This window comes from Macaca fascicularis, chromosome 11 (genome assembly GCF_037993035.2).
Source record: "Macaca fascicularis isolate 582-1 chromosome 11, T2T-MFA8v1.1".
NCBI classification, from domain to species: Eukaryota; Metazoa; Chordata; class Mammalia; order Primates; family Cercopithecidae; genus Macaca; species Macaca fascicularis.
Window position 1 is genome coordinate 122393994 of NC_088385.1, and position 13516 is coordinate 122407509.

Genomic DNA, 13516 nt, shown 5'->3' on the forward strand with positions numbered 1-13516 from the left:
CTGTTGCACAAAAGCAATAGCAGCCTTGGACAATATGCAAATAAATAAATGAGGCTGGTTGTGTTCCCATGAAATAGGCAATGATCCAGATTTAGCCACTAGATCACTATTTGTCGACCCCCACTTTACAAAGTATGTGAGATTCTCAAATCTCTGTAACAGCATTTCACGAAATTGTCTTTTGTCCAAGTTTCCGAGAAAGTTCTTCTTAAGGGGAAGCTTTTCCTGAAAAGGTGAATAAATGTGGCTTTGCTTTCTTCTTGTGACCCTGGGCCAGGATGCAACCAATGTGAGCACATCACCCCACCAGAATCCAGAATTGGAGACAATCACAAGTTCTGTTTGCTACTGCATCTCCAGTGTTTCAGAAATGTTCGGCACATAGTAGGCACATCATAAATAATTCTTCAATAGATGAATCTGCTGAGATTCTGGCTATAACCCAAAACATTTGGGACAGATTATTTTTTTCACCCATTCAATTATAGCTCTGCTGTTCCAGCCTGGCCTGTCCCAGGAACTTCTAAGGGGTTCAAACTAGAGTTCTCATGCTTGGCAGCTTTCCTGTGGTTGGCCACTTAGGCAAGTTAGAAATGTTCTTCTCTCTTACTCCCTTAGCTAACCAGCTGTAAATCACTATCCAAAGATGTGTGTTGGTAAGTAGAAGACAATCCAGTGAGCATTTCCAGATGAATCATTCTGTGAATGTTCCGTCTTTAATTACTTATTAAAAGCAGACCAGATTTTCCTAATTGGGTGCACTGAGCATGTGTTAATTTTATAATTAAAAAGAAAATTAAACACTCTTTTCATGTGCAAACTAGGATAGAAATCCAGGAAGAAATTTCCTCTTAAAATACTTGACCAGGTTTCTCAAATTTCAGAGCAAGCACTAAGGTGCTTGTTAAAAATGTCGTTCCCAGGTTAGGTGCTGTAGCTCCTGCCTGTAATCCCAGCATTTTGGGAGGCCGAGGTGAATTGCTTGAGCCAAGGAGTTTGAGACCAGCAACAAAGTCTGACTTGTCTCTACAAAAAATTTTTAAAAAGTGAGCAGAGCATGGTGGCATGTGCCTGTGGTCTCAGCTACATAGGAGGCTGAGGCAGGAGGATCACTTGAGTCGAGGAGGTTGAGGCTGCAATGAGCCATCGTTGCACCACTGCACTCCAGCTTGGGCAATGGGGCAAGACCCTGTCTCAGAAAAGAAAAAAAAAAAAAAAAGCCATTCCCAGGCCAAACTCCCAGCCACTCTTACGGCCATAGGTCTGGGGTGGTGCCTTGGACTCTGCATCTGGAAGCCATGCCTCCAGATGATCCTAAGGCAAGCAGAGCTGGACCACACTTAGAAGAATCACTGTCCCAGTCAATGCTTTTAATCAGCTTTTGTCAATTGATGCAGCTTTTGTCAATTGATGCAGCTTTTGAGAGGAAACTCTAAGACACAAGAGGTCCCTCTAACCCTGTGCCTGCCTCCCCCAAAAATGACTCTACATTTTTTAAAAGGGTCATGCACATTCTGTGGCTGATCCGAAGGACTCCAGCCTGGAATTACCTGTGAGGGCTTTTTCCCCCAGTTTCCCCCAGTATATCTGCTAGGTTGCCTATGAATGGAGGTACCTTCAACTCCAAAGCATCTTAGGCTGTTTAATTGCAGTAATTGCCACCCCAGGCTGTAAGTTTCATGTAAATGCTCTACCAGGTGATTCATGTGGTAAATTACACACTTGAGATTTCACCAAGATTTACCTGCTAATCCTAAACTCACTTAAGATACTACTCATGCCCACACCCCCAGATCCGGCAGCTGGGAGAGAGGTACAGATAGGCCTAGAGACCTCACACAATGCCTTCTTGCATCCTTGTCTCCATCTCAATAATTTTTCTCCTTGTCATCTGTCTTTGGACAATTCTGACACTCCCTACCCTGCAGCAGGCAGGACCCTACTTGCAGATAAATGCCCTGGCCTGGCCACATCCTCAACTCTCAAGGATGGATTACAATTGAATGGGTGAAAAAATAATCTGTCCCAAATGTTTTAGGTTATAGCCAGAATCTCAGCAGATTCATCCATTTAAGAATTACAGTTAATATTCTTTCAACCCTCTAACCACTTCTTAACAGTTGTCTTCACATCTGTCTCTTCTTATTCTATACTTACTTGGTGTAAGCCTTCAGATTAATCTTCCTAAAGCACCACTTTGCTTATCTTGCTCACAGCTCAAACACCTTCCATGGCTCCCACTGGCCACTGTTCAAACCCTTCAGGCTGACTTTCATAGTCCAGCCCTGCTCTGGTTATCTCTTGCTGTATAACAAACCACCCCAAACTTAGTGACGTGAAACAACAACCATCGTGTATTATTCTCATCTCTCATGGTTCTAGGAAGCAACTAGGTTCAGCAGGATGGATTGTGTTAGAGTCAGATAGTGGCAGGTCTGGAGGCATCTTGAAGGCTTTCTCCTTTACATATGTGGCGCCTGGGCTGGGGAGATTAAACCACTGGGGCTCAAATAGCTGGGGCTCCTTGGACATCTCTGTTCTCTGTCATCTCTCTCTGTGTTCCCTCTACCATGGGCTCAGAGCTCCAAAGGCAAATGTCTCAAGAGGGAGCGCCAGGCAGAAGTTGCACCACCTTATGACCTTACCTTCTAGCCTCAGAAGTCACATAGCATCATTTCTACCAAAAGTCACAAAGATCCTTCGTATCCAAGGGGATGGAATTAGCATCCACCTCTTGATAGGCAGAGTGGCAAGAATTGGTGGATGTGTTTTGAAACCACTATGAGCCCCAGGTTTCTTTTTACAAACATGAGCCAGGATTCCATTTTTCAACTGGGCCATCTGCTTCCAGTCAAACTATTCCTTATTTTCAAAGCACACCTAAAACTTGCCCAGTCCATGACTCTGTTCACCCCCTTATCTTTGTAGGGTCACCCTCACCTTGCCACCATCTGCATAACTAAATCCTACTGACCCTGTGACTCCACCTCATCGGAAACATTTCCGCTCCCAAGCTCAGTCTCTTTCTTATGCCAATTATTACGGTACAGTTCATTGGACAACTAATCGTTCACTGCTTTGTGCTATCACTTCTATTTCTATCTTGCTATTTGGCTATGTCTTCTAGAATTTAACATCTCATGTGTGGATAATTTCTCCTTAGTTCCCTTGTCAAGTCTTCATGATATTCACCATTTATTGGATGCTTACTATATGCCAGCCACAGTACTTTGTCTTTTGCTGACAGTAACTCACCTATTCTGGACAGCAAGCTGGAGTCACAAGGGTTATTAGGAACTCATTTTGCTGATAAGAAACCAAGGCACTGATAGGTTACCTTCTGTGGCCAAGTTCACGCCGGCTCAGAAGTGAGAAAAGTGGAAATCAAACCCATTTTTTCAAATTCCAAAGCCTAATCTCTTCTCTCCTTTGTTGAAACACCTCTTACTTTTATCTGCATCTCTTCCATTTTCTCACTCAGGACATCCACAGAAACACTCTCCACCTGATTTTCATTTTTCCACCTTGGCTTGATTTTAATATCTTTACCTGAGGCCCAGGTACAATGGCAGACATAAACCTAGCATGAAGAAATTTCTTAGGAATAAATAAAAGTGTATCCAGGTAATATTGTTGGTGTGATAGAGAAGAATGGATTTAGTTACAGGTTGCTGACACAAGTTTGGAAGACTTTGGAAAGAATCATTGGGTCTTCTCCTGATTCTTTGGTTGCCTTTATTGCCTGGGCAAACCCTTCCTAACCTCAATGTTTTTCCACTTCTCAGAAACAAACATCACATTCTTATACATTCTTTAGGCTTCAACTTTTCTGAGAAGCCTTACAACTCCCCTGACCTACCACCACAAAATGACATCAGTTCTCCCAGTATGCTAGTAGGGGGTAAATTGTGTCCCCCCAAAAGATAGGTTGAAGTCTTGGCCTTAGGTATAAGCATTTGATCTTATTTGGAAATAGGGTCTTTGCCAATGGAATCGAGTTAAGATGTGGTCCCCCTACGGGCCCTGATCTGATAGGATTGGCATCCTTAAAAGAAAAGGAGAACAGACACACAGGGAAAACACCATGTGACAACAGAGACAGAGCAGAAAGTGATGCAGCCAAGGGTTTCCCCAGAAGCCAGGGGAGCAAGGAAGGATTCTACCCGCAAAGCCATCACAGGGAGCGCTGCCCTACAAACACCTTGGTTTTGGACTTCCAGCCTCCAGTGCTGCAAGGGAATATATTTTTTGTTGTTTTAAGCCACCCAGTTGTAATTTGTCACAGCAGCCAATAGGAAATTAATACATAACTTATCCTACTTTACTGCGTGTGTCATACCTAGAATCAAGCCATTTGTATAAGTATCTATCTAATAGCCATTTGCCAAGAAAGAACCAACTCCTTGAGAGCGTCAACTCCGTTTTGGCTGCTGCCACGCCCTCAGGGAGCACGTAATAGCCCCTGCATGCATCCATGAATGCAAGTCTCCCTCCTCCACGTTAACTAAACACTCCCAAGGCCTGTCGCCCCTTCTGGAGGCCCCAGAACCACCGCCACGGCTGGGCTCTTGCTGGAGTCTGCCCTCCCTGGGACACACAGGAAGGACTATGTGGATTCACAAGGACCTGGAGGCATGCGTGTGCTCCATGTCACTGACTTAATCCCACTGCAAGTAGGCTACCCCCGAGGATCATCAGAGAACGGCCCTGTAAGCTCCTCACCTCTGAGCAATTAACTAATGGGTAGTCGGAAGTAATCAAAGACTCCCATCGGAGTCTATCAGCCAAGCCTCCCTTGAAAGTCTGAAAACAAAGATTATCTGCAATGCCTAGGCTTCAAAACCAGGGAAATACACCTGTATCAAATCAAACTCCCTGCCTCCAACTGAAGAATGTACAGGCTCCTGTTGTATAGCCTTCTGGCATTCTCAGGGCAAGAACCGTATTCAGCCACTAACCTTTCTCTTAAATTGCCTATACAAGATAGGCCATTATTATAATGAAATACCTCAGCTGGGAATGTTCTTGGTTTCAGCTAAAAGGTTTCCTTTCTGACTACTGTGCTCATAGGCGCTGCCTTGATTTGGAGGAACTTCCCTTTGGCTGTTTTGAAAGGATTTCGACAGGTCTGTTTACATTTTATTTCATTTGCTTCATTTCAGTGTGCGGGTCAGCATGGCCCAGTCCTAATGATGATGAAAACTGGAAAAGATGGGCCAGCCCCAAGAAAGGATTAAGGAAAGAGCCATCATTTTAGTGAGGGAGAAATGGGAGTTAAGCCTGTGGTTCTAGAAGGCTCCGCGTCCTTCTGCCCTGTGGCAAACCCACCAGCAGCTGGAAGAAAGTGCTCAGACAAGGGGTTTGCAGCCTTAGGACCCTCCGGGCCTCCTTGTTTGAACCATAATGGCCTTTGCACAAGGCTGTCTCAGGAGGAGCTGATTTTAAAAGAAGGTTTAAAGTTCATGCTAAATCCCAAAACGCTTAAAGCTCAAATTCAAGGGAGACTAGGTGGTCAGAGGCCTTGTCAATACTTGAAGAGTAAAATGCTTGCACGTCCATCAAAGGTCCTGTTTGATCTGATATCTGGGTCTGCCCTCTCTTCCAGCATCGCGGCTTCAACCCAGATGTCTCAAGTTGGTGCTTCCAGCGCCAGATCTGGTACATGGATACGTTTTGTTCAACCTGCCCAGTGTTTGTTGGTTTTGTTTACATTCCCTTTAATGCTTTATTGCTGAGTCATCAAGATAAAATAAAATGGGAAATTTCACATTAAAATATCCAGCTTTCCTTGCAACATCAGAAAATCTAGCCCCCTGGGCTTGCATTTCCATGTGGCAACCGTTGACTATACATGGAGAGCAGCCAACCCCTGGCAGATAAGGGGACCGCCTTATTCCCCATCACTCGTGTCTCTGACTTTCCTGGCTCTGGTGAGCAGATTAGTTTGAGGCCCTCCACTCTTCTAACCATTCAGCAACACAACTCTTGTATTTATACCACAGTGTCAAATTAAATGTCACCCTTTCCACAAAGACTCTCAAACCCTCCCAACAGAAAACTTCCCACCTGGCCCCACCATAGGTTTGTGTTTCATTTGCCTAACTTATTTGGGTATGGATCCTCCCATCTGTCTGGGTGATCTGAATAACTTCATTCATCTCTCATGTCTTAACACACATGTCATCTCCTTCAGGAAGCCTTCCCTGATTGCTCCTCCCTCCTCCAGCCTGCTGCCTTTTGCTGCTTCTGCCTATCCATGCTCTTATCATCCTTGCTTCTTCTCTGTCTCCCCTGCTGGGCAGGGAGAGCGCAGGGGCTGAGCTCTGTAAATCCAGCAGGAAGCATGCAGCTTGGCATCTGGGAGGGTCTCTCAGGAAGTGTTTGTGGAATAGAGAGAAAATGGGACAGAAAAGAAGAAAAGGCTCATTTGCTCAGGATATTCAGTTAGAATGCTGACAGCAGAAATGCATCATCATAATAGTAATAATAATAATAGTTCTTAGCACCTACTGGGGGTTTTGTATGTAAGTCTTTTACCTATTAATTTATTGTGTTAGTTTCAGTCCTCTGGGAAGCGGAAGTCTAGATGGAATGAGACATTTACTGAGGGAGATGTCTGTGAAGGAGAAAGGGGAATGAAGCAGGAGTAGTCCAGGAGAACCTGCACATCAGGATGCAGGTCCCACAGGGGAAGGAGAAGGGAAGGAAGGAGGATTGGGCAGGAAGAGCCTGCAGTGATAGGTCTGGTCTGGTCCCAGAAAGTCTCTGCCTGATGATGAGGAGGGGCCCGCAAAGACCGCCCATCAGAGCAGTCCCAAACCAGGCAGGAGAGGCTGGGGCTAGCACCTCTACCATGCCCAATCATTGGTTGGGGGCAGCTGGGACAGCAGGTCCTGGCTGGGTGCATGCTTGGGTGGATCTTAAGGTGGGTGATCTGGAGGCTCTCAGCTTGCAGGACTCCACACAGGGAGGTCCGAAAGTCCCAGCTCCAGGGCTGCAGCACCCAGATAATCCCCACAATGCCCCTAGGCACCACTGTTGCTATTGCCAAGCTGAGCCTTAGGGGAAGTGACATGACCTGGCCCAAAGCTACAGAGCTCTTAGAGATGGAACCAGATATCAATACCAAATCAGGCGTGTAGCCACCCTACCCTTGGATCCTCGGCAACCCTCCGGGAAAGACAGGTTATTGGAGTCGGGGTTGATGGCCCACGGCCCATTTTTCGGAGAAGGACTATGGGACCTTGAGCCAGGAGCTGACTTGGCCATTCCGCAGGGCGGCCAGCAGACACACCCAGGACTCCTGGCCTCCTGCAGCTCAGAGGAAGGAGACTCCGAGGCACCGATCCTTGGGGTTAGCGGGAGGTGGAGGTCCACCAGCTCCTTTGCCAACCCCTCCCCAGCCCCACTAATGATAACACCAGCTCAGTCCTACAGAACAGCTTCTATGTGTTGGGGACTGTTGAACCACTTATTTCTTTGCCTGTCTTTAACCTCCCGGCATCCCTATGACCCAGACACTTTTATTCTTCCCGTTTCCCAGGGGAGAAGACAGAGACGCAGAGGGGCAAGACACTAGCCCAAGGCCACAGCTAGTAAAAGGCAAAGCTGAGATGCAAAGCCAGGTAGGCCCTGCTATTCAAGGCTCTGCTAACTTCAGCCAAGCAAGTAAAAAAAGAATGGATGTCCTGTCAACAGTGGCATCTTTGGAAAACGTCGCTGTTTTTATTAATCTCTCTCAAGATAGATGTTGCTCAAACACAGCAGCTTCGTGACGATGCCAGTAGCCAGCAGTCTCCTGTCCGCGTGGGTTGCGAGCCCAGGGCGTGGACGGGGTTGGGAGCGGAGGGCCGCAGGTGCCAGCGGGGCCCGCCTCTCCCTGCAGGAAGCCCGGGCAAGTTCACGGCCGGCCCGGGGCGAGCGGCGCGCGGCCGTGCGGCTCATTCTACCGCCCTGCGTGCGAAGGGGAGGCCGCGCCCCCGCGCCCCCGCTCGCGCTGTGCCTGCCGCCGCCACCCGCCCGGCCTCCGGGCCGGCCACTGAGCGGCCGCTGCAGACTCGGCGGCGCCGGCGCACCTGCAATCAGGCCCCGCGCCGCGCCGCCGCCTCGCGTCCAAGGCCGCCGCGCGCCGCGCTCGCCGCTGATAAGAGGCGGCGGGGGAGGGGCGCAGGATGCTGGCGTTGGGGCGGGGGGCGGGCAGCTGGAGCGGGCTCCCATCCCCTCCCCTCCCCTGCCCTTCCTCTCCCTCTCCCTCTGCGATGTCTCTCCCGAAAGTGTATGACTTGCCCGTCTCTTTTTTGCGACCCTCCCCTACATTCCCTCCCTCCCCAGACCTTGCCGCTGGCGTGTGTGCGCGCGCGTGTTCGTGTGTGTGCGCGTGTGCATGTGTGTGTCTGTGTCCCCAGTTGCCCCCTGTCTCCTGTACTTGTCTCTGTGCACTTCCTGACCTTTCTGTCTCCCACTCCCCACCTCTCTGATTCTCTCACCTCCAGCTTATTCTGTGTCTCTCTTCTTCTTTTAGTATCCCCTCTTAGTTTCTCCCTCTCTCCCTGTTCTATTTGTCTCTTCCTCACCTAACTGGGAGCCAGTCCCTCCCTTCTCCCTGTGTCTGTCTTCTCTCTCCCTCTCTCCATCTTTCAGACTCTGACCTGCCTCTCCCCTTCTCTCTCCCTTTCCTGTCTCTCCGAGTCGTTGCCTGTCCTCCTTCTCTCTCTGCATCTTTCTCTCTGCGTCCCCAACTCCCTCACTTCTCCGTTCTTTCACTCATTTATCTGTATCTTCCGTTTCCTTTTCTCTCCTCCCCATAACTCTGGCTGTCCCCTGCCCTATCTCAGCGTCCTGTGGCACTTTCTCCGCGGCCGGCCTGCCTGCAGGGCAAGGCCTTCAGAGCCAGCGGTTGCAAGAACAGCTGGACCCCACAATGAGCCAGGCTCAGCAGGTGTCCTGACTTCAGGGGGCAGGACTGTGCTCACCTGGGTGCCTTTCATCTGAGGCTCTGGCGCACTTCACAAACAGTCATTAAGGCCCGCCTGGGGGCAGGTCAGGGAATATCACAGCCTAGGCTGTTTAGTTATCTTCATTATTCATACACACCCCCCTGCCTTCAATGAGTTTAGTGCAAGGGACAGAATCCCGACTGACGCCCAGAGAGATTAAGGTTTGCGAGGGTTGCACAGGCCAAAGATGACAAACTGATACAGCAGGGATGTTTCTGCTGCTTCCTTCCTGCAGCGCAAGCCTCTGTCAGGAGCTTAGAAACCACCCTTTCTGAGACAGCTCTGGGGGTCAAGAGATGGGGCTAGATTTCTCTTAATGGGTCCTGGCCTGGTGGTCTGCTTTGCACCAAACATGCAAGCAGGGGTCTCCGTGGGAACCAGCCCCTTTTGTGCTTGAATAAATTCAGGAGCGATGGGAGAAGAACGGTGACATAGGGTTTATTTGTGTATTCATTTTTCTGATCAGGGGATGCATCCAGAAAGTATCAGTAAACAACAAGGGGGCTCAGGAGTTGCCAGGCATCAGCATCTCAGAAACTGCATCTGGGGCAAAGCCACTGGGCCAAGAAGGTCAAAAAGGTGGTGCCAAAAGAGCATTCATTGGGCAGCTTTGCTTCATGAAGGCAGCTCAGATCCACATTTAAGCCAATTTGCCCAGCCAACACTTTCTCCCCCACCAACTCCCCAAAAGGGATATTTCTTTCTTTCTTTTTTTTTTTTCTTTGAGATAGAGACTTAATCTGTTGCCCAGGCTGGAGTGCAGTGGTGCGATCTCGGCTCACTGCAACCTCCGCCTCCAGTGTTCAAACAATCCTCCTGCCTCAGCCTCCCAAGTAGCTGGGATTACAGGCGCCTGCCATCACACCTAGCTAAGTTTTGTATTTTTAGTAGAGACAGGGTTTCACCATGTTGGCCTGGCTGGTCTTGAACTCCTGACCTCAGGTGATCCAACCACCTTGGCCTCCCAAAGTGCTGGGATTACAGGCGTGAGCCACCATGCCAGGCCCCAAAATGGCTATTTCTGGGACCTACTCTGGTGGCAGCAGTCATAACTAATGCTCACTGTTTAAGCTCACATGTCCCTGTAAAGAAAGAAAGAGCCTGTATGTCGAAGCCTCCAGGATGGTTGGAATTGGGGGAAGGGGGAGAGACAAAATGCTATGGACGTTTGAGTATTTTTCAGCAACTCTGCCTCCAGTATAAGAAGTTTTGGCCTAGTTGGAAACCATGGTGTATGCCAGTAGTCTGTTACTCGGGAGGCTGAGGCGGGAGGATCGCTTGAAGCCAAGAATTCGAGGCTATTGTGAACTATCATTGCACCTGTGAATAGCTACTGCATTCCAGCCCAGACAACATAGTGAGATCTTATTTCTAAAAACAAATAGATAAATAAGAAAGTTACTGACCTAATACTGTCAGTGAAAGGCCTTTGCTCTGTGACTTGCCATCTCTGGGCCTTATCCATAAAAGAAGACACTTAATCTAACAATTTTTTTGGCCCTTTCAAGTCTCTGGTCAGGCAGTTTCTATCTTTTGACTTAATACACACTTCCCCTAAATGTGTATGAAGTCACTAAGTATATATAGTATCCTTAAAGTAAGTAAGTGTATCTTTATTCCAGGGCTGCAGGTAGGCCACACTCCCTGTTCCAAATCTCTGGGTTTTGCTGTTTGTTTTGGAGAGGGGGTCTTCTCTTTTAAAAACTAGACCAATCTAGTGAAATGCCATGACATTTTATTTTTAAAGACTCATGCTAGGTTATATACTAAGCATGCAAACATTCTTGAAATCTACCGTAACCTCTCTTTGGTAGCAAATACTAGTCTACTGGTGAGTTGAAAGACTTAAATTTTTTAAAACCATTTTTTAATCATTTGCAGATATTTAAATAATTTTTAATAGCATCACTTACTTCGACTATCATTGTCAAAGGTGACAACTTCACCTATCTGCTAAAAAAGTAGTTCAGTTAACAAAGTACAATAAAGTGTCTATTGTAGAATCTAGCTCCTAAGCATACAGGTATTGACTAAAATTCTTCCAGCTTTCCTGTTTATTTGAACATTTTTATAATAAACGCTAGGAACAAAAGTATAGAATGTCCGCCAGCACCTAGGAGAATATTTAGTCTGTAAATCAAACTTCTTGTCATCAAAGATCAGGATCAGGCTAATAATTAAATCCCATGCAGAATCTGGATGCTTAGTAGCTCTCTTTGAGAAAAAAGAAATGCAGCCTGCTTGGCGGCCCAGCCCAAAGCTAGCCTGCAGGAGCCGCAGGAGGGGCCAGCGATGGAGAAATCTAGAATCTGATTGCACGCAGGCCACTGACTCACACTGTGATCTTCGGTAAGTAGGTTTACCACTCAGTGTCCTGTTTTTCCATCTGTGAGATGGGAATGATAACGTAGGGCTGCTGGGTCAAGCCAGCAGATAACTTCCAGAAAGCCCTTTGAGCTTCTTGGAAACAGCACTCGAGATATGATTAGGCGCCAGCGTGCTGCAGAGATGTGTGCCCGGTGGCAATTGGAATGATACAGGTTCAGTCTGGGCAGAAGTGGTCATCGGACTGTAAACAGAGCTTTTCAACTGCTCCACCTGGTGTCATGCATCTCATCTCCCCTTCTCCCTGCCGTCCCCCTGCTTTTCCGCCCCTCCCTCCATCACTGCCAACACAGCTCCAGCCTGAAATACTTTCCCCCTCCTAAAACCTCCTGCTCTCACAGCCTAGTCATGTCTTACATCAGTAATGTCGATAAGAAGCAGTAATTACTATTATAGAAGCTTCCATATTATTTTATAGGCCCTGTACTAAGTGAGTGTTTTAAAAGCATCGTGTCTTTTAATTCTTACAAAAAATCACCAAGGTAAATATTCTTATTATTTCTGTTTTACAGATAATTATAAAATTGATAGCTACCAAATCCAAAACACTTTTCCTAACTTATTCCATTAAGAGACAACTCATGCTAGGTGCTTTACATACATAGTATCATGCAGCCCTCACCATAGCCAAGCAAGATGAGACTTCCTTGTCTTTGCTTCACGGATAAGCCCCCTCTGAGTCTTCATCAATGTACTCTCCCTCACACTTCAGTATATTTTCTTTGACTTTATCAAGAAGCTGCTTTGTCACTTTTCCTCGTATTTCAAGGGTGCACAAACACCTGCAAGGTATGTTTTATTTGCTGTAAAAGCAAAACTCTGAAGTCTCAGTGGTTTATCACAGTAAAGCTAAATACAATGCAAGTCGGCAGAGGGCTCTGTTCCATGCAGTCATTCAGGGGCCCAGTATCCTTCCACTTAGTAGCTCTGCCTTTCTATGTCTTTAAAGTCTTCTTCTTTTGGCAAGTAAATGAGAAGAGAGAGCATGAAGGATGATGTGGGAGGTTTTTAGGGGCCAGGCCTGGAAGTTGGGAATACCACTAATGCCCACCATCCATTAGCCATAACTTAGTCACAGGGTCTTACTCAACTCCCAGAGACACTGGGGAACATAATGTAGCTTGTGCCCAGGAGGCAAAAGAAGAGAATTTTGGTGAACATATAGCAGGCTCTGCCACAAAGTCTCAAGAATACATAGATGGGGAAAAGAGATGTCCTTCTTCTGTAAAAGGTCCAAAATTAAGTATTTTCAGAACTGTGCACCTCACCCCTAGCCATGAGAAATCTCTCTACAACACACCAGGTGGGATTTCCAGCCCCTTAAATAAAAATAGAAATAAAAGGGACGGGTACAGTGGCTCATGCCCGTAATCCCAGCACTTAGGAAAGCCAAGGCAGGCAGGCAGATTGCACGAGGTCAGGAGTTCGAGACCAGCCTGGCCAACATGGTGAAACCCCATCTCTACTAAAAATACAAAAATTAGCTGGATGGGGTGGCACACGCCACCCAAGTAATCCCAGCTACTTGGGAGGCTGAGTCAGGAGAATCGCTTGAACCTAAGAGGCAGAGATTGCAGTAAGCTGAGATCATGCCACTGCACTCCAGCCTGGACAACAGAGTGAGTGAGACTCCATCTCAAAAAAAAAAAAAGAAAAAAGAAATAAAAATACCTGCCCTAGAAGTCTTGACTCCTTGCTAATAGAACCTCCTTAGAGGAACAACAGGAAGTCTGACCACTTTCAGGTTTAAACCTGTCAATGACTCCCCAGGAATAAATCTCCTCCTCTTGTCAAGTTACACTTACCCTTTGGGATGTGGCTCTGCTCACCTCCCTAAGCTCCTCTTCTATCACTACTGCAGTGCCGCTTGCTCTGTGAACACGCTAGGCTCTTTCTCATCTCCAGGTATTTGTACACGCAGCTCCCTCTAGCTGAAATACCCAGCACTGGCCCCTACTAACAGCTATAGAGGGAGCTCCTCTTGACCCTTCGTAAAAACGCCACTGTTTCTTGAATGCCTTCAGTGCCTTCATAGGCTCCTACAGGCCTTGCTACATTGTTATAGCTATTGGTTTGCATTTTCTCTCAAGCAGTGACCTACCCCACCACGCCCAAGCTTCAGACATAACCCCTTG

General features: G+C 47.3%; 1 long non-coding RNA gene across 1 annotated transcript in view; it reads right to left on the reverse strand.

The window, feature by feature from the left end:
• Window positions 1–13516, reverse strand: part of LOC135966122 (uncharacterized) — a 147978-nt gene that overhangs the window by 37772 nt on the left and 96690 nt on the right. The window lies entirely within an intron of this gene.